This window comes from Uranotaenia lowii, chromosome 2 (assembly GCF_029784155.1).
Source record: "Uranotaenia lowii strain MFRU-FL chromosome 2, ASM2978415v1, whole genome shotgun sequence".
NCBI classification, from domain to species: Eukaryota; Metazoa; Arthropoda; class Insecta; order Diptera; family Culicidae; genus Uranotaenia; species Uranotaenia lowii.
In genome coordinates, this window is record NC_073692.1 from 377,931,292 (window position 1) to 377,954,055 (window position 22,764).

The 22,764-nt window shown below is 36.4% G+C and overlaps 1 long non-coding RNA gene across 1 annotated transcript; it reads left to right on the top strand.

The window, feature by feature from the left end:
- The first annotated feature begins 1,465 nt into the window (after window positions 1-1,465).
- On the top strand, window positions 1,466-2,010 carry LOC129740967 (uncharacterized). The gene is made up of 2 exons (XR_008736399.1): window positions 1,466-1,779; window positions 1,882-2,010. It is a non-coding gene; the product is annotated as an uncharacterized LOC129740967 (long non-coding RNA).
- Window positions 2,011-22,764: the final 20,754 nt, after the last annotated feature.

The window sequence follows — 22,764 nt, forward strand, 5'->3', positions numbered from 1 at the left end:
AAAAAAAAGTTTTAACACTTTTCAATTGATATTTTGTTAGTTGAAAATTTTAAAATGAGTGTCTCTTAAAATAAAATTTAAAAAAATGAGTGTCGAAGAACATTTTTAATTTATTCTTCGAACTCCAGTTCCTAAATCATCACATTTACACAGGGTAATTTTCAATTTAGTTCTACATTTTTTTTTATTTTATTTATTTATTTTTTTCTTTTTTTTATTTTTTTTTTATTTATTTTTTTATTTATTTTATTTATTTATTTATTTATTTTTTTTAATTTTTATTTTTATTTTATTTTTTTTTTTTTTTTTTTTTTTTTTTTTTTTTTTTTTTTTTTTTTTTTTTTTTTTTTTTTGGAATAAAAAAAGGTTGTTCGGTCATGTATTAAACACAAGTTATCCTAGGAATTAATACCATATTTTAAATTCACATTATGTATCAAAAAATACTGCTTAATTAGGATTTTCTGAAATTGGAAAAGTATACTCATGCTCACTTGTTACATTAAATTTTAGCAATCCAACTTACCTTTTTTATATCGTATTTGAGTAATAGATTTTTTACTTGAGTAGAGGCAGTATAAAATGTAAAAAAAGCTGAATGATGAAGTCAAATTTCCTAATAAAAAAACGTAGATATCGTAGAACATGAATATTTACCTTTAACTCCATACAGGTAGTGACGGAGCATGGATGGACCTCGCAATCAATACTTTATTTTCAATTATTTTTAAAATAAATAACGCTACTTTTATTGCAGGTCTTATCAGCACTTACGTATATTCTTCGTAAACTAATTTTTCAATATTTTTATACTTATAACTGAAAAAAACATGAACTAAATACGTGTCTATCTTTTATTGGACATATTAGGGTGCCAATTCTATATAGTTAGACAATTATATTTAATTTGTATCTGGATATGTCAACAATAAAAGATGGAAAGTCAAATCATAATTACATGACCCAATTGGTCATGCAGCTATGATTGGGCGGGGCTTATTGGCAATGAAAGTAGCCTCGGGATGTGCAGTTGCCATTCTGAAATGGGTTACTGGAATTTCAATAGAGCTAACACCACCAGCACCCGCGATTGGACAATGTTAATCAAATAGATTAACATTGGCTCTTTTGCATAACATACCTGCCAGCTCAGGGGGTCGTTGGATGGATGATACATACATACATACATACATACATGGGCGTGTTTTGCATCTACACGCAGAAAAAGAATGGGGTATGGTTTCAACAAAACGTTTTGTTATTTAATTTTGTATTTTAAAAGCAGATTTTTGAATAGCTTTCACAAAAAAATGGAATATAGATAATCGAAAAATTTTGTTATTTTCACACACTCATTTTTTATAACATGAAATTAAAATTTGGTTTTTTTTAAAACCAATAATGAGTTTATGCGATAAATGTGTAACTGAAAAACGATAAGTAAAAAAAAAAGTGATGAAGTTTCAACACGTCACTGGCGAATTGACACTCAAGCCAAAACCCAGGAACAACAACAACATTTCTGCGTGTCTGCAGCTGGCGGAGCTCCGTTGGAAAAATTGAAATTCTATCACTAAAAGTATTAGTTTGATTGGTTTGAATTGTGCTTAAAATTGTTCCGGAACAGAAGGACAAGATCTGTGGCATTGAGGATGGAAATTTCAGCATGTCCGAACAAAACTTCATTGGAAAAAATCATCGGGATGACTCAGGCGAAGAATTTACGCCAACAGCAGCATTCTCATCAAAGATCAGCCAGCAAGGCTAGCAGCTTTCAAGGTAGGTGTTAAAGTTTCGGACTAGCAGGGAAACTGCTCAAACCCGGCTGGGGGAATAAAATTATTGTGAGCATACTTGTTTCATTTTATTTTTCAATTTTAGATGCAACGCCCCAAATTGTGCCGCCATTCTTTCGGGAATAAATTTAACTTCATTGTTATGTGTTGTGAGCCTATATTTTAAGGTTTTGTGAATCTTTCAATTGTTTGAGAATAAAGAAAACAACTAATAGATGATTATTTTAATAAATCCGAAAATCCTTTAAATAAAAATTTGAATTTGAAATTTCAAAATAAATATTTTCAGCACAAAGTTTAATTATTTTGAACACCTCAATGATTCATTTTTCCAACAAAAACAATTTTGTAATTCTCAACCAAATTTCGTTTTATTGTTTTGACAGAAAGTTCGATTCATTTTTAAAAAAGGTGTATTTTAGTTTCCATCAAACGATAAGTTTAAATCGAATCGATATTTTTTATTAAGGTTATCAAAAATATATTTGTGCTTTTTCCCAACCAAAATTTTTATTATTTTCGGCCCAAATCTTATTATTTCTAAAATAAATTTTTCTGCGTGTACCGTTGGGACAGCCCTTAGGTTTCAAGGAGCCAAACTCTTTTTTTTTTTATTTTGTCATACATAATTTTTCTTTTTTTTATTTATCCAATATACCAATTTTTCGTTTTTTTTTCATAAATCCTTTTACTTTAAGATATAATAGTTCAATTCCATCCTTTCTTTTACCTTACGCCGGCAGAGTTTTAAAATTGATTGTTTCTGTTGGATTTTTTTTTTTTTTTTTTTTTGTAAATTCTTTATTTGAAACGGCTCATACCTTTAGGCTTTAAGGAGCCAAACTCGTTTTGTTTGATTACAATTGTGTGCTTATATCTAGTTCACTTTTAAAGAAAAAAGAAGATAGATAGGGAAATATGAAAATAAGAAGAAATTATAGACGAAGATCAATAGCTTTTAGGAAAAGATATATTTCGAACATGTAGTCCAAGTCCATCACACCCAGCACATCTCTCACTGGAACATAGGGTGGTTTTCGTCGGGCCCGAAGGGAGTCTATCAAATTCGTTCTAGCGACAAGATGGACCTCGCACGACCAAACAATATGCTCGATGTCGTGGTAACCTTGGCCGCAACTACACAAATTGCTGCTAGCAATATTCAAACGATAGAGTACCGCGTCTAAGGAATAATGATTGGACATGAGACGGGAAAATATACGAATAAAATCTCGACTCAGGTCCAATCTATTAAACCATGGTTTAAGGCTTACCCTTGGGATAATCGAGTGCAGCCACCGACCCTTGTCATCCTCGTCCCATTTGCGCTGCCAGTTGACAAGAGAGTTTCTTCGAACTAAAAAGTAAAATTCGTTGAAGGCAATTTCACGCTGGTACGTGTAGCCTTCCATCGCCCCCACCTTTGCCAGAGAGTCTGCCTTCTCATTACCCTCTATCGAGCAATGAGAGGGAACCCAAACAAAGGTGATAATAAAGCGACGTTTTGATAAAGCACTCAAACTATCCCGTATCTTCTCGAAGAAGTATGGCGAGTGCTTTCCCGGTTTTATTGAGTGGATTGCTTGAACAGAACTCAGACTATCCGTTACAATAAAGTAGTGCCCAACTGGCCTTGAAGCTATACTGTCCAAAGCACAATGAATAGCTGCTAACTCTGCTATATACACAGAGCATGGTGACTCGAGGCTGTAAGAGGCGCTAGATATTTCGTTGAACACTCCAAATCCTGTTGATTCCTCTATAAGTGATCCATCAGTAAAGTACATTTTATCAGCATCGACGTGTCTATATTTAGCTTCGAAAATTCTTGGAATCAGAAGGGAGCGATGAGGGACCGGGATTCCACAAATTTCCTGCTGCATAGACAAATCAAACTGGACAGAAGAATGATCGTAGTCTGGGCTACTAACACGAGTTGGAGAGAATGAAGAAGGGTTTACCTGCATTGACATGAGGACATGGTATATAGACATAAACCTGGTTTGAAAATTTTGCTCAAGTAGCCTGTCAAAATTTACAATCACCAGTGGGTTCATGACCTCACACCTGATGAGGAACCGAAGTGATAGTAGATTGAATCGATCTTTCAAAGGGAGTATTCCTGCCAAAACTTCAAGACTCATGTTGTGCGTTGAGGGCATACAGCCCAAAGCGATGCGAAGACAACGGTATTGGATACGCTCGAGTTTGAGGAGGTGAGTTTTGGCAGCTGACTGGAAACAGAAGCTACCATATTCCATCACTGAGAGAATAGTTGTTCGATACAATTTTAAAAGATCTTCTGGATGGGCTCCCCACCAGGTGCCAGTGATTGATCGGAGAAAATTCATTCTTTGTTGGCATTTTCCTTTCAGATACTCAATGTGGGCTCTCCAAGTACACTTGGAATCAAACCAAACCCCAAGATACTTAAAACACCTCGATTGAGTGATCGTTCGGCCTAGAAGTTGAAGCTTAGGTTGAGCAGGTCTACGTTTCTTAGAGAAAACAACCATCTCCGTTTTCTGAGGTGAAAACTCAATCCCAAGCCCCAAAGCCCAGGAAGACAATCTGTCTAAAGTATCTTGTAAAGGTCTGAGCAGATGAGACTCAGTAGAACCTGTGACAGACACCACGCCGTCATCTGCAAGTTGTCTTAGAGTGCAGCCTTCAGAGAGACAACTGTCGATGTCATTTACGTAAAAGTTGTACAAAAGTGGACTCAAACATGAACCCTGTGGGAGGCCCATGTAAGAGGTCCTTTTAATTGCAATATCTCCCTGAGCAAAGTTCAGATGTTTCTCACAAAGCAAGCTGTATAAGATGTTGTTCAATAGAGGAGGCAGACCCCGGGAGTGCAATTTGTCTGACAACACCTCTATTGAAACTGCATCAAAAGCTCCCTTTATGTCTAGAAACACTGAAGCCATTTGTTCACGTTTTGCGTACGCCATTTGTATCTCTGAAGACAGCAAAGCAAGACAATCGTTTGTCCCTTTGCCCCTTCGAAACCCAAATTGAGTATCTGAAAGGAGACCATTTGCTTCTACCCATTTATCCAAACGAAACAAAATCATTTTCTCCATCAATTTTCGTATACAAGACAACATCGCTATAGGACGGTACGAATTCGCATCGGACGCTGGTTTTCCGGGCTTTTGGATAGCGATAACTTTCACTTGTCTCCACTCTTGGGGAACAATGTTATTCTCCAAGAATTGATTAAATAAATTTAACAAGCGAAATTTTGCGGCGTCCGGAAGGTTTTTCAACAAGTTAAATTTGATTTTATCAATTCCCGGAGCTGAATTGTTGCAAGAGAGGAGAGCAAGTGAAAATTCGACCATCGAGAAGCTGGAATCCAGACCACACCTATCAGGAGGCACGTTCCGGATTATTTTTTGCACAGGTGTAAAATCTGGACAGATTTTCCGTGCGAAGTTGAATATCCATCTATGTGTATGTTCTTCACTTTCATTTGTAGATGATCGATTACGCATGCTTCGTGCAACTTTCCATAAGGTACTCAAGGAAGTTTCCCGTGATAAACCACCCACAAAATTCCGCCAATACGCCTTCTTTTTCCCTTTGATTAATTTTTTGAACTGATTTTCAAGGGAAACATAAGCATCAAAAAGGACGAGAGTTCCATATTTCCGAAAATCTTTGAATGCTTTTGATTTGTCCTTATAAAGCTTGGAACACTGCTGATCCCACCATGGGTTTGGAGGCCTTCGAGGAACTGATGAATCTGGGATGGGTTTTGTTTGTGCACAAAGTGCACTTTCATGTATCAAACGTGAAAGAAAGTGGTACTCCTCTAAAGGAGGCAAAACATTCATAGAATCGATGGCTGTTGTTATTTCGTCCGAGTACTTTTTCCAGTCGATGTGTCTTGTAAGGTCATATGTCATATTAGTAGAATTCGAAGAGCTGACCCCATTGGTGATTGTAATTTTGATAGGCAAATGATCACTACCATTGGGATCAGGGACTACCTTCCACTGGCAATCCAATGATAGTGAATTTGAGCAGAGTGAGAGGTCAATTGCGCTTTGTCTTGCAGGAGGTTTAGGTACTCGTGTTTTTTCACCCGTGTTCAAAATTGTTAAATTGAAACTATCACAAATATCATAGATAAGAGTAGAACGACTGTCATCAATTTGTTCTCCCCAGACAGTTCCATGTGAATTGAAGTCACCCAGGATCAACCTTGGCTCAGGGAGCATTGAGCACAGGTCCTCTAGGTTACTTCGATCCACTGCAACTCTATGAGGCCAGTACAAACTGACAACACATAAATCCTTACCTCTTATAGTTGTATGACATGCAACAGCTTCAATTCCTCCTGATAAAGGGAGGTGGATTCTATAAAAAGAGTGGCGCTTATTGATCCCTAAAAGCACCCCTCCATAAGAATCGTTGCGATCCAAACGGATAATGTTAAAATCGTGGAATGAGATGTTAGATTGAGAAGAAAGCCATGTTTCTGAAAGGGCAAAAATATCGCAACTAGTTTCATGAAGAAGAAATTTGAACGGATCCAGTTTAGGAACTAAACTACGACAATTCCACTGTATAACAGTGATATCTCCGACCTCTCGGCGTAAATTAGCCATCGAAAGAGATAAACATTGAAATGAGGGGCCAAGTTTGCATCAATTGCTTCAAAAATGTCTTTAATACAGGAAGCATTGTTGTTATAATGCTTTTGATGGATTCAGAAACGTTGAAAAACGAAAAAATTCCATTCAGAATGTCAGTCAACTTAAACAATCCTGGCTGGGAAGTTGATTCTGGAAAAACTGCATTCGTCATAGGGGCCTTTGAGGTCCCTGCTGGTGTTGAATCATTCTGTGGTGAAAAAATCGTGCGGAATCCAGGAGGATTTTGTTTTTGTTGTTCTGCAGCATTTGGCTTTTTAGGGACACTGATTGAAGGGCTCATTGTAGGGATTTTCTTTGGTATTTTAGGTGTCTTGGGAGTTGTTTTAGCACGTTTCCGGGAGTTCGCAACGAAAACAAAAGGGTTTTCCTCATCCGTTGTTTCTTCGTTGTCAACTGGCAACACAGAAAAGATGTTACTTGAATGAGGTTGGGCCAGTGGAGAAGCGCTCTTTAAGATAGAGGCATAAGAACGTCTCGATCGTTCTTTTAAAGAGCGCTTCTGTTTATCCCAGCAACTCTTGAATGCCTCGCACGAAGAGATTTCATGGGGTGAGCCCCCACAATAGACACATTTCTGCTCTATTGCTGAGCATGCTCCATCCCCATGATTCTCCCCGCATTGGGGACAGCGTGGCTTATTGCAACAGTGCGACGCTGTGTGCCCCAACTTGATGCAATTTTTACAATGCATGGGTCGAGGCACGAAGAGTCGCACAGGAAGCCTTAAAACTCCGTCAATCAAGACGTAGTGAGGGAGGGCGGTACCCGCGAAGGTCACACGAAATGAAGCTGAAGCCGAGTACTTTGTAACTCCATTTACGACGTTGGCAGTATTGAGTTGACGGCAATCCACGATTTCGACCGAAGTCGAATCGAGGCTCTTGAACTTACCAACGCCGTTGGATTTAACGTACTTCGCATCCAGACTCATTTCTGTGATCACGCCCTCAATCTCTACGTCTCGAGACGGGATGTAAACGTGATACTCTAGAATTAGAAAATTGCTAGCCACAATCTCGTTTGCAGCTTTCGAGTTAGCCACAACAACGCGCAGCTTGTTCGCACGTAATTTCGTAACACTGGTTACAGAGGGCCACCTCGCCAGATCTTTGGTGATCTGTACCACATTAAGAGGTTTACCGTTCTTTTTGGGCCGGATGAAAACCACCCATGGCCCAGAGGAAGATGAGCCTTCAGCATATTTTCGGAGCCGGGTGACTCTACTCTCCACTGGGGATGATCCAACATTGTCATCCATCCGAGAACAATTTGCATCTGAAGGACCAGCATCAGCTGATTCCTCCAGATGCTCCTCGTCTTCATAGGTGAAATTCGCATCATCCCCAGTTGGAGGGTATAACCCCCCGCCTTCGCTCATATTTTTCAACGGGAAAACGAATACCCTCCGTGTTGAAAATATAAGCGAAGCACAAAATTATCGAAATATATATATAAAGGGAAATATGATAGAAAAAGAAAAAGTGAAAAAAGAAATAAAAAAGAACTCACTATTTTTTTAAGTAGTTTGTACACAATTTTTTTCTTCAGTGTTCGATATTCTCTCAAACCACGTGGTCCCCTCTTCGTTGGTGGAAGATGGCTGCCGCAACTCGACCCTGATGATGATGAGTCCAATGTGTTTCCGATGATGGTCGTGGCTATTGTTATCACCACACAACAGCAAAAATCAGTGGTCTCGGTAGATTGCACTGCCTGGGATAATCCTTTGGTGATGATAATGTTAGCTATGCAACCAAAATGGAGTCCCAATAATGTCGAACACTTATAGCACTACAATGCACTCCGATTGGGAAAATTAAATCACCCCAAAGTTGATTGTCCGTTTTTGGTTTGATGTACGGATCCGTAACTGCCCTAGCGGTAATAAAATCCGGATATATCGGGTAACTGCACTACAATCACTTCTAACAGTGTCGCGAAACTCTAGCTCAGAAAAAAACGACCGTCTACAGTGAGTGATGAAGCACGAAAATGTCTGTTGGATTTGTCCAACTAATTTGAAATTTTTACTCACACAAACGTAATTTTTCGGTTTTTTTTTAATTTATCAGAAATGACTTTTCCTTTCTTATTTCTCTTATCTTACGCCGGTACAGTATTAAAAATTTTGCAATTCTACTACGTCACACACATCTTCCGTTTTCTTGCAATGTATGTATGTATGTATCATCCATCCAACGACCCCCTGAGCTGGCAGGTATGTTATGCAAAAGAGCCAATGTTAATCTATTTGATTAACATTGTCCAATCGCGGGTGCTGGTGGTGTTAGCTCTATTGAAATTCCAGTAACCCATTTCAGAATGGCAACTGCACATCCCGAGGCTACTTTCATTGCCAATAAGCCCCGCCCAATCATAGCTGCATGACCAATTGGGTCATGTAATTATGATTTGACTTTCCATCTTTTATTGTTGACATATCCAGATACAAATTAAATATAATTGTCTAACTATATAGAATTGGCACCCTAATATGTCCAATAAAAGATAGACACGTATTTAGTTCATGTTTTTTTCAGTTATAAGTATAAAAATATTGAAAAATTAGTTTACGAAGAATATACGTAAGTGCTGATAAGACCTGCAATAAAAGTAGCGTTATTTATTTTAAAAATAATTGAAAATAAAGTATTGATTGCGAGGTCCATCCATGCTCCGTCACTACCTGTATGGAGTTAAAGGTAAATATTCATGTTCTACGATATCTACGTTTTTTTATTAGGAAATTTGACTTCATCATTCAGCTTTTTTTACATTTTATACTGCCTCTACTCAAGTAAAAAATCTATTACTCAAATACGATATAAAAAAGGTAAGTTGGATTGCTAAAATTTAATGTAACAAGTGAGCATGAGTATACTTTTCCAATTTCAGAAAATCCTAATTAAGCAGTATTTTTTGATACATAATGTGAATTTAAAATATGGTATTAATTCCTAGGATAACTTGTGTTTAATACATGACCGAACAACCTTTTTTTATTCCAAAAAAAAAAAAAAAAAAAAAAAAAAAAAAAAAAAAAAAAAAAAAAAAAAAAAAAATAAAATAAAAATAAAAATTAAAAAAAATAAATAAATAAATAAATAAAATAAATAAAAAAATAAATAAAAAAAAAATAAAAAAAAGAAAAAAATAAATAAATAAAATAAAAAAAAATGTAGAACTAAATTGAAAATTACCCTGTGTAAATGTGATGATTTAGGAACTGGAGTTCGAAGAATAAATTAAAAATGTTCTTCGACACTCATTTTTTTAAATTTTATTTTAAGAGACACTCATTTTAAAATTTTCAACTAACAAAATATCAATTGAAAAGTGTTAAAACTTTTTTTTTGTTGTAAATTTCCTTTAATGGAATTGGCACTTGTATTTAAAATGTGAGAGCAGTTACCGTAAAAAAAAATCCTAAAGTCAAAATGATGGATAAATCGATGATCTTGTTTTAACACCTAGAATATTGATATTACAAATAGTTGAAATTTTGTCGTAACGGTAAGACACTACGATTGTTATGTGTAATTTATTCTAGGATATAACGATCATACATGCATAACACCAATAAGATAAAATAGAAAAATCTATCTTTTTGTGACTTTGTACTGTTTTCAGTTTTATTTTAAAACCAGAATTATTTTTTTTGTGTTTGAGATTTACCTATAGCAAGTATAAATAAATCTTCATGAAATATGTTTACAACAACATTCTTTTTTCGATCTTTGTTCGTCAAACCCGTATGATACCGTATAAACTAAACATCTTATTGTACCATGACTTCTGTAAGATAAAGTTTGGATTGGTTTTTAATGAAAGTTATCGTGTGAAGATATTTCAATTTTCAACAATTTACTTTGAAACGTATCCATTTTTTATTAGATTTTAACACTTCTGTTTCTGTTATTTGTTTATCAATTATTGCAAATGTGATATGTACTGTTCCTGTTGTTAATGTTAAACGTAAATTTTTACAACTACCTGACACATCCCCTTCTTGTTTGAAGTTCGTCCCTTAAAAAAAGGTTCCAACCACTTTTCACAATACTTCAGAAGTGCATTGTCTAAGGGCTGAATATATTTTAAAAAAAACAACAAAACAAAAAACAAACCACTTACCAGATATGAGTAGCGAGAATACCTACAATGAGTCACGAAAAATGTTTACCCCATTTTCTAGCAGGCAAATCCTTTGAAGCGTGTCGGTGAACAGTCCTTCGTAAATCTATGATCATAGCTGAAACTGAAACTTAATAAAAGATTAAAATATTTATTTCACATATGTTTGTTCAACTTTTTGTTCTACCTCACTTAAATTTGTTTTGTTTTCGATTCGATAAACAAGAAAATACAACCTGACGAAACCAAAGATCATTTTTTTCAGAGTCAGGCAACATTAAACTCAATCGCACTATAATTGAGAAAAGTGAATTTCTTTGTTTTTAATTACATTCTATTTTTCTTTGTTGTTAAGTATAATGATTTAAAATTTAGTGAAATTACTTTAATAATTACAAGGCTTGATATGAAAATCTGCTAGTGAAAAATAAAAAAAAGAGTTTGCCAGTCTCTGCTGACTACACTGTCTTTCAGGTGAAATATTTCCACCCGCAAGCCCATGCAACAAAAAAAATGCATCATTCGCTCTGCTACACTGATAAAAAACCAAATTTGAATTGTAAGTGTAACTATATTGAACTTAATTTGACCCTTATGTTTTTCCAATATATTTAAAATCTACATTAGAACTAATATTTATTGTTTATTCTTACTGAACACACATGATAAGTCTATTCATCCGATTCTTCAATGTTCCTATGAAATGTAATTTTTTAGAAGAGGAATTCAAAACAAACAAACATTGATTTTTTTTTCCTGTGCATCTTTTCTCTTACCTGGACAGATTTGCTTCAGAGGCATATATCTAATGTTTCTCCTTCATTTTCTATCTACCGAGACCAACATAAAATTCTTATAACTTACCAAATATTTAACTTCGTGGAAAGATAAAACTGAGAGGTCGAAGAATATGTTTTCTCGCGTTCACTGAGCACTTTTAATATTCCATATCGGTCACATTTCTTAATAAAACTTAAAAATAAAATTCCGCGTGGAACCATAAACCTTTACACACCAGTGCTGCCAGTTACTCCACATCTTCCGTTTTCTTGCAATCCATCAAAAATAGCTTTTTTCATCATTTCTCACCTTACGTCGGCAGAGTTTTCAAATTGCTCATTCATTCTCAATTTCCACACATCGGTTTTCGATCGTTTATTTTGTTAAATGTCCAATAAAAATAGCAATAAATCCATTTCATTTTCCATTGTTTTATCATACATAATTTTCCATTTTTTTTTAAATCCATCAAAAGTTGCCTTGATTTCATCATTTCTCTCACTTTTCGTCGGTAGAGTTTGCAAATTGCTCATAAATTATTTTCAATAAATCTGTAAACCATTTCCCAACTTTTTTTTCATGCATAACATCCCGTTTTTTTTATCAATCCGTCGAAAATGGTTTTTTTCCATAATTTCTCTTACTTTACAACGGCAGAGTTTTAAATTTTTACTTACACTGACCTAATTTTTCGGTATTTTTTTTATTCATAAGAAATTACTTTTCCCCTTTCATTTCTCTTACCTTACGTCAGTAGAGTATTAAAATTTTCCAATTCTACTATGTCATAAATAATTTTCCTTTTTTTTGCAATCCATCAAAAATAGCATATTTCTATCCTTTCTCTTACCTTACGTCGACAGAGTTTAGAACTTTCAATTTTTAACTATAAACTCTTACCTTACGGCGGTAGAGTATTAAAATTTTCCAATTCAACTACGTCATAAATAATTTTCCGTTTTTTTGCAATCCATCAAAAACAGTACATTTCCTTACGTCGGCAGAGTTTTAAATTTTCGTTTCTTACAAATCCATCGAATTTTCAATTTTTACTAATACAAAAGAAATTTTTCGTTTTTTTTTTTTTAATTCATCAGAAATTACTTTTCCTCTTTTGTTTCTCTTACCTTACGTCGGTAGAATATTAAAGTTTTCCAATTCAACTACGTCATAGATAATTTTTCGTTTTTTTTTTTGTAATCCATCAGAAATAGCACATTTCCATCCTTTCTCTTACCTTACGTCGGCATAGTTTTAAATTTTTCGTTTCTTACAAATCCATCGAATTTTCAATTTTAAACTATAAACTCTTACCTTACGGCGGTAGAGTATTAAAATTTTTCAATTCAACTACGTCATAAATAATTTTCCGTTTTTTTTGCAATCCATTAAAAATAGCACATTTCTATCCTTCCTCTTACCTTACGTCGGCAGAGTTTTAAATTTTCGTTTCTTACAAATTCATCGAATTTTCAATGTTTACTAATACAAACGTAATTTTTCGTTTTTTTTTAATTCATCAGAAATTACTTTTCCTCTTTTGTTTCTCTTACCTTACGTCGGTAGAGTATTAAAATTTTCCAATTCAACTACGTCATAGATAATTTTTCGTTTTTTTTTTGCAATCCATCAGAAATAGCACATTTCCATCCTTTCTCTTACCTTACGACGGCAGAGTTTTAAATTTTCGTTTCTTACAAACCCATCGAATTTTCAATTTTTAACTATACACACAAACGTAATTTTTCGTTTTTATTTTTAAATTCACAAGAAATTACATTTTCTCTTTCATTTCTCTCACCTTACGTCGGTAGAGTATTAAAATTTTCCAATTCTGCTATGTTATAAATAATTTTCCGTTTTTTTTTTGCAATCCATCAAAAATAGCATATTTCCATGCTTCCTCTTACCTTACGTCGGCAGAGTTTTCATATCGCTCATTTACTCTCAATTTTCATATATAATTTTTCGTTTATTTAATTAAATTTCCATTAAAAACATCAATGAATCCATCTCATTTTTCAACTTCATTTTGTCATACATAATTTTCCGTTTTTGTTAAAATCTTTCAAAAAAATTGCTTTGTTTTCATCATTTCTCTCACCTTACATCAGTGAGTTTGAAAATTTCTCGTTCTTTTCAAAATCCTTTTTTTTGTGAACTTAACTTTCAGTTTACTTTAACTCGCACATTATTTTTCGGTTGTTTAAAATCCATCAAAAATGTTTTAACATAAAAATCCCATAATGGAAGACTATTTTACTCAGTAAAATCAGAACAAATTTGTTTCTAAAGTTTTTCATTTCAGTAGCACTTGTAAACATTGAACAGCTTTCGAAGAATACATACCGAAAAGGGAGCGTATGCTACGCCATTGTAGTGACCGGACAGGTTTCTGGAGAACACATTTTTAGTCGTTCAAATTTGTTCAATTTTTTTTCACGCGTCTATCGTCATCAAAAGTCTTTTCTTAACTGCCTTATTCAGCTTTTTCCTCTACCGTTCCAAGGATCAGCTTCACGCACACCAATTCATCAATTCGCATGACACGCAGAGACACACACAACATGCTTCGTCCTCCTAATACTATTTGCTTAGGATACGACACTCAGGAGTTCATTTATGTTCACTCACACGCTTGCAGCTATCGAAGATTAACGGGCTACTCGTTTGACCTAATCCGCTTTACATACTCACGCTCAATTCACCTCAATCATCTATAGTATTATTTATATACAATTCTTCTAACCATTCCTATTTCCTACATATTGAAGATAAAAAAAATCAATTTAAGTTTCAGCAGCCAATCAATCAAAAAATACTGATTCAGAACTCAGACGCAAAATTTGATTGGGAAAAATTGACAGCTTGCTGTAAATTCCATGACCTTAAAATTTAAATTTGAGCTAAAAAAGTTTAAAAAAATCCGAAATCTTATTTTTTTTAACCAACTTATAAAATTTACAAATTAAGAAATTTAAAAACAAAACTGTAAAAAAAAACAAAAAGAAAAAAAATCACAAAAATGGCAGTTATGACAAAAATATCGCAGATTTCATAAATGTAAAAAAAATACATAATTGGAAAATAACAACAAATGACAAAATAGGAAGAAAATTCCAAAAGAGAAATAAAAAAGAATTGAAATTTACAATAATTACAAAAATAAGAAACAAAAGTGCAAAAATTACAAAAATGACTTAAGTGACAAAATAAAATCGAAGAATTATTAACATGAAATAAATGATAAAAATTGAAAAAAAAAACAAAAAAAAATGATAAAAACGACAAAAGACAGAAATAAAAACAATCGCAAAAATAACAAATGACAAGAATAAAAACAATGGAAGACATTCCATCTTCAGTCGTGCTAACGAACAGAAGTCTTTTTCGATTGCTCTCGACTGGTGAAAAATACCTTTTGTCTCACGATTTCAAGGTCAATTAGTTCGATATCGTATTCCGGACCATTTTTGGTAATCGCGGAATCCAAGGATGAAACTAATCTGGCTCCTACCACGTTATCAAGAAAGCTTATCGAACTCTTCGGGGAGAACTATGTGAAAGCGGTTCCCCTTTCTAAACGGAAAATGAAAATTTTGTTGCGAACAGCACATGCTGCTAACATGTTGGTAACAAAAAAATCGAAATCGGTCAATTTTTCGATTCCACAACGCTTAATTGAAGTCCTCGGTGTGGCTCACGTGGAGTTGGAAGAGCACGATGATGAGCTGAAAGAAGCGGTGGCTTTTGACAAAGCCAAGTACTCACAAATCGACACTCCCGACGTCCTTGAAATTCGTCGAATCAAGAAAAATGTGGGTACTGCGGAAAATCCATCACTGGAATCGTTAACAACTGTTATCATAACGTTTGCTGGGCAAGTTTTGCCTAGCCTCCTAGCCATATTGAGATAAACAGAGTGTTATACAGTGTCAAACAATATAAGTACCCGGTGCGCCAATGTAGAAACTGTTGGCGCTTTGGTCACGGAGATAAACACTGCCGCAGTAAAAAACGTTGCAAGTTTTGAAAATCACTTAAGGTTTCTGAGGAGCACTCATGTGATACACAATCACCCACTTGCATTAACTGCAACGGTTCTCATAGAGCCGACGATATCAAAAATTGCCCCAAAGCTAAACAACAGAAAGAAAACGAACGCAAAAGAAACGAAACATTCTCTCAAGGACGCGATTGGTTCTCGACGATGGCTCAGAGCAAACGCACCAATAAGTGAGTATACGCGGCCCGGTTTTGCTCATTTCAGCGGACCGGTTTTAGGATACACACTCTTTCGCGCACCGGGCGGTAGCATAATTATATTTTCAAATTCAGCATTGCACTGGGAAAACTTTTGAAGAAAATCTTAATCTTAAATTAATACGGACCGAGTAAATTTTCGGAGTCGTCAGTTTTTTTTTGCTAAAATTTCGATTAATGTTGGTCTTAAAAGCTGCTATCCGTAACGTGACGTCAAAGTCTACATCCTGTTTGAACATGCCGTACAGCAGCAGCAATTGACTTAAGGCCAAGCACCTTAGACGACCAGCAATCGGGTCCGATGACGGATGCAGCAAGAACTTCTTAGCAGTTAGCAGGATGTTTGCTTCGCTTGACCTCGTTATCATATCTATAGGACACCGCTTTCAACCGGTGGTGGTTGTTTTCGGCGACCGATTCAACTTTGATCCTTTCGGCAAAGCGTTGAATTTCCCTTACGGTGTTTCCAATTCCGTGTCACCCGTTTGCTGGATTGTGATTAAAAACTTATTGAATTGTAGGACGACTTGATTGAATAGAATAAGTTCAGATAAGAATGTATTTTCGAATTAAGCTCGATTTTGTTTTCAAAACGCCGGGCACTTATATTTCCTAACACATGGACCCGAAAAACAAAATTCAACAAACTAAACAGTTCAACTAAAATTCAACTTTATTTATTTATTATATTTCTATTAAAATCATACTTTTCTAAAAAATCTTCAACTTTTTTCTATCCAACGTGCTGACTGAAATAGTTGCTGCTCCGAAAAACGGGGAAAAACAGTACTGGAATGCCACCCATATTGGCCGGTTGGATACAAATATCCTGCACAGCGCACTGGTCTCGATTATTATTACTCCATTAAATCTTCAGGAAGCAATCGTCGGACTTGAAGGGCTTTTCGGAAATATTGCATGGAATTAGTTTTTGTGCAATAAAAAAAGTTTCTGCCCAAGATGCGATTTTTAACAACTCCGTTGAAGCCCTCGGCTCGTGTTTTGACATACATACAGTGGTTCGCTTCCGTCATAACGAGCCATATTGCTGGCCACTTCGCATTGATTCAGAATCGAGTAAACAACTTCGTTTGTTTTATCTGCGCCTTTAATCCTATATTTCCCTTTCTATCATCTTTTTCTTTAAACTCAAAGTGTTAAGCTAAGCAAACAATGTAAAAACAAAAACGAGTTTGGCTCCTTAAAACCTTAAGGTATGAGCCGTTTCAAATAAAGAATTATTAATAACTTCGTTTGTTTAATTCTGCTTAAAACGGTAGAATTTTTTCAGTGCATGTTTGCTCTCGCCCCTTTCTAGTGAGCAAATTTGGTGATTTTGTCGGTCCCGACGGCAACGGCCCTATTTTGCTCACCTTGATACTAACCCCCGGTGCGGTATAGAAGTGATTAAATTCGCGAGCATTTTCACTTTGCTCGCGATTGCTGCGGATGCCCTCAGCAACCTCAAAATGTCAACGATGAAAATCAAAACAACCAATCTGTTGCGATTCCCACAACCACACAACAACCTGCAAAACGCAAGTGTATTTCGCACAGTGACAGCGAAGGAGAAGCTTTGCCCGTTTTTGATGTCGAAATTCAAGACCAAATCCATGATGTCATCCAATCCAGTATCTGCTCTCAAGTTTTTTAACAAGCCATCGCTGATGTCTTAGACGCAGAAGAAGTGAATCCTGAGGGAGCGGAAGAGGCTTTGAAAGAGGCCCTGTCGGGTGTCATCTCCCAGAATATACAATCGTTTATGAACACTCTTCGTTTACAATAATTCACGAAGAGCACGTCACCGCAAGGAACGCCCCTTCAGATCCTACAATGGAACTGTAGAGGAGCTGTCAGCAAAATTCACCTTTTGAATGCCTCAGACTCCTCGATCCTATGCATCTCGGAAAGCCATCTCGATACTTCAATGGACTTTCAAATTCCAGGTTTCTGTATTTTTCGCCTCGACCATCAACGGAACTCGATGGGTGTGTTAATAGCAGTTAGACAAGAATGGCAACCTAGGAATATCAACATTATAGCTCCCGATGGAATACAAGCAGTTGGGTGTAAGATCAACAGCGAACTTGGTGCGATGACAATTTTATCAATCTACACGGTAAACAAAGTTACTCTGTTCTGTATAAAAATCCATACAGATTCGAGAAAAGTGTCTCCACTTAGTTTTATGTTTGGGCGCTTTACACAGAGCGTGAACAAAAAGCTTTTACACATTCGAAAGCTTTCAGCCAGTTAGTCAATTCTGTATATTTTGACATGGGGATGCCCATTCATTTTTGAAATTCTTCCAAAAAGTAAGTTGTTTTTAAATAAAAAAAAATTAAATAATTTTCTAACTAACAAGCTTTCAGTTTTTATTATCTTTAGAATCATTTTACATACATAAACATGAAATCGTCTACTGGGCGATTTAGTAATACAGCCAAATGTTATTGCATGGAAACAAATGTTGCGTCTCGCGATATTTTTTTTTTACATTTAACGGATACAACCCCCCGGTGTATCGAATAGTATTTTGCAGCCAAAGCATTCCAGTGACATTGGTCGTCAATTGTCGTTCCTTGGTTGCCGAAGATCCTCATCCTTCAGAGCTTTTTTCTGAGCCGGTTTGGTTCCGTTTTGGAGCTCATCAGTATCCAGCATCTGGTACGGATTTGCATCGATACGATCCAGCCACAATATGTAGTAAACCTGGAAAAAAGATTAAATTCATAACAAAATAATCAGTTCTGTAATGTGAACTCGCAATGTGATAATCAAATCAGATTGAAAAGGTAGAATTCAAATAAAAATATGAAATTACTATACGACACTACATAACAAAATGAAATTCTTATTTTATATCTTAAATCAGAACTAAAAGTCAAATCATTAGGGAAATCATTGTGTAACTAAAACTTTTAACTTAGCGGATTTTTTTTTTTTTTTTGTAAATTATTTATTTGAAACGGCTCATACCTTTAGGCTTTAAGGAGCCAAACTCGTTTTGTTTGATTACAATTGTGTACTTAGATCTAGTTCACTTTTTTTTTTTTTGAAGAAAAAGAAAGATAGAAAGGGAAATATGAAAATAAAGAGAATTATAGTCGAAGATCGATAGCTTTTAGGAAAAGGTATATCTCGAACATATAGTCCAAGTCCATCATACCTAATACATCCCTCACTGGAACGTCGGGTGGTTTTCCTCGGGCCCGAAGGGAATCTATAAAGTTCGCTCTGGCGAATAGGTGGTCCTCACACGACCAAACAATATGCTCGATGTCATGGTAACCTAGACCACATCCGCATAAATTGCTGCCAGCAATATTTAAACGATAGAGTACCGCATTCATGGAATAATGATTGGACATGAGACGGGAAAATATACGAATAAAATCCCGAGACAGGTTCAATCTATTAAACCAGGGTTTAAGGCTTACCTTTGGGATAATCGAGTGGAACCACCGACCCAACTCATCCTCGTCCCATCTACGCTGCCAGTTGACAAGAGAGTTTCTTCGAGCCAAGAAGTAAAATTCGTTGAATACGATTTCACGCTGGTAAATGTTGCCTTCCATCGCACCCACTTTTGCAAGGGAATCTGCCCTCTCATTGCCTGCTATTGAGCAATGTGAGGGGACCCAGATAAAGGTGATAGAAAAGCAACGTCTTGATAAAGTGGTCAATATATCTCGTATCATTTCGAGGAAGTACGGGGTGAATTTTCCTGGTTTTATAGAGCGGATTGCTTCAACAGAGCTGAGACTATCAGTTATAATATAGTAGTGTTCAATAGGTCGTGTGGCGATACTATTCAAAGCCCAGTGAATAGCTGCTAACTCTGCAACATATACAGAGCATGGTGACTGGAGACTGTGAGATGCGCTGGATATTTCGTTGAACACTCCAAATCCTGTTGTTTCCTCTATAAGTGATCCATCGGTAAAGTACATTTTATCAGCATCGACGTGTCTATATTTAGCTTCGAAAATTCTTGGAATCAGAAGAGGACGATGCGGATCCGGGATTCCACGAATTTCCTGCTGCATAGACAAATCAAACTGGACAGAAGAATGATCGTAGTCTGGGCTACAAACACGAGTTGGAGAATACGAAGAAGGGTTTACCTGCATTGACATGAGGATATGGTATATAGACATAAATCTGGTTTGAACATTTTGCTCAAGTAACCTTTCGAAATTTACAATCACCAATGGGTTCATGACCTCACACCTGATGAGGAACCGAAGTGATAGTAAATTGAATCGATCTTTCAAAGGGAGTATTCCTGCCAAAACTTCAAGACTCATGTTGTGTGTTGAGGGCATACAGCCCAAAGCGATACGGAGACAACGGTATTGGATACGCTCTAGTTTGATGAGGTGAGTTTTGGCAGCTGACTGGAAACAGAAGCTACCATATTCCATAACGGATAGAATAGTTGTTCGATACAATTTGATAAGATCTTCTGGATGGGCTCCCCACCAGGTGCCAGTAATTGATCGGAGAAAATTGATTCTTTGTTGGCATTTTCCTTTCAGATACTCAATGTGGGCTCTCCAGGTACACTTGGAATCAAACCAAACCCCAAGATACTTGAAACTCCTCGATTGAGTGATCGTTCTGCCTAGGAGTTGAAGCTTAAGTTGAGCAGGTCTACGTTTCTTAGAGAAAACAACCATTTCCGTTTTCTGAGGGGAAAACTCAATCCCAAGCCCCAAAGCCCAGGAAGACAATCTGTCTAAAGTATCTTGTAAAGGCCTGTGCAGATGAGACTCAGTAGATCCTGTGACAGACACTACTCCGTCATCTGCAAGTTGTCTTAGAGTGCAGCCTTCAGAGAGACAGCTGTTGATGTCACTCACATAAAAGTTGTACAAAAGTGGACTCAAACATGAACCCTGTGGGAGGCCCATGTAAGATGTTCTTCTAACTGCAAAATCTCCGTGAGCAAAGTTCAAATGTTTCTCACAAAGTAAGCTGTATAAGATGTTGTTCAATAGAGGAGGCAGTCCCCGGGAGTGCAACTTGTCTGACAAAACCTCTATTGAGACTGCATCAAAAGCTCCCTTTATGTCTAGAAACACTGAAGCCATTTGCTCACGTTTTGCGTACGCCATTTGTATATCTGAAGACAGCAAAGCAAGGCAATCGTTTGTCCCTTTGCCCCTTCGAAACCCAAATTGAGTATCTGAAAGGAGACCATTTGTTTCTACCCATTTGTCCAAACGAAACAATATCATTTTCTCCATCAATTTGCGTATACAAGACAACATCGCTATTGGACGGTAAGAGTTGGGATCAGACGCTGGTTTTCCGGGCTTTTGGATAGCAATGACTCTCACTTGTCTCCAATCTTGGGGAACAATGTTATGCTCCAAGAATTGGGTAAATAAATTTAACAAGCGAAATTTTGCAGCATCCGGAAGGTTTTTCAACAAGTTAAATTTGATTTCATCAATTCCCGGAGCTGAATTGTTGCAAGAGAGGAGGGCAAGTGAGAATTCGACCATCGAAAAGCTTGAGTCTAGACCACTATCAGACCTATCAGGAGGCACGTTCCGGATTATTTTTTGCACAGGTGTAGAATCTGGACAGACTTTCCGTGCGAATTTAAATATCCACCTATGTGAATATTCCTCACTTTCATTTGTAGATGATCGATTACGCATGCTTCGTGCCACTTTCCACAAAGTACTTAAGGATGTTTCACGCGATAACCCACTAACAAAATTCCTCCAATACGCCTTTTTCTTCCCCTTGGTTAACTTTTTAAACTGATTTTCAAGGGAAACGTAAGCTTCAAAATGGACAAGAGTTCCATGTTTTCGAAATTCTTTAAATGCTGTTGATTTGTCCTTATAAAGCTTAGAACACTGAGGGTCCCACCATGGATTAGGAGGCCTTCGATGAATAGATGATTCTGGGATGGGTTTTGTTTGAGCGTCAACTGCACTATCGTGTATCAGACAAGAAAGAAAGTGGTACTCCTCCAAAGGAGGTAAAACGTGCATAGAGTCGATGGCGGTTTTAATTGTGTCCGAGTACTTTTTCCAGTCGATGTGTCTTGTAAGGTCATATGTCATATTTATTGTGTTCGAAGAGCTGACCCCATTGGTGATAGTAATTTCGATAGGTAAGTGATCACTACCATTCGGATCATGGACTACCTTCCACTGGCAATCAAATGATAGTGAATTTGAGCAGAGTGAGAGGTCAATTGCACTTTGTCTTGCAGGAGGTTTAGGTACCCGTGTTTTTTCACCCGTGTTCAATACTGTTAAATTGAAACTGTCGCAAATGTCATAGATAAGAGTAGAACGACTATCGTCAATTTGTTCTCCCCAGACAGTTCCATGTGAATTGAAGTCACCCAGGATAAACCTTGGCTCAGGGAGCACTGAGCACAGGTCCTCTAGGTGATTTCGATCCACTGCAACTCTCTGAGGCCAGTACAAACTGACAACACATAAGTCCTTACCTCTTATTGTTGTATGACATGCAACAGCTTCAATTCCGCCTGATAAAGGAAGGTGAATTCTATAAAAAGAGTGGCACTTATTGATCCCCAAAAGCACCCCTCCATAAGAATCGTCACGATCCAGACGGATAATATTAAAATTGTGGAATGAGATGTTAGATTGAGAAGATAGCCAAGTTTCGGACAATGCAAAGATATCACAGTTTGTTTTATGAAGTAAATAATTCAATGAATCCAATTTTGGAATAAGACTACGACAATTCCACTGTAGTACAGTGATATCTCCGACCTCTCGGCGTAAATTAGCCATCGAGAGATACAAACACTGAAAGGAGGGGCCAAGTTTGCATCAATTGCTTTAAAAATGTCTTTAATACAGGAAGCATTGCAAATACAATGTCTTTCACGGGTTCTGATACATTAAAACACGAAAAAAATCCGTTCAAAATGTCAGTCAACTTAAAGAGCCCAGACTGAGTCGTTGATTCTGGCATCACGTTTGGGGTTTGGGTTTGCGAAGCTCCCGCAGCTGTTGGTTTATTCTGCAGTGGTGCATTTCCGCGGAAACCTGGAGGAACTTGTTTTTCCTTTTCAGCAGCAGTCGACTTTTTCTCGTTTCTATTTGAAGAGACAACCGTAGCTATTT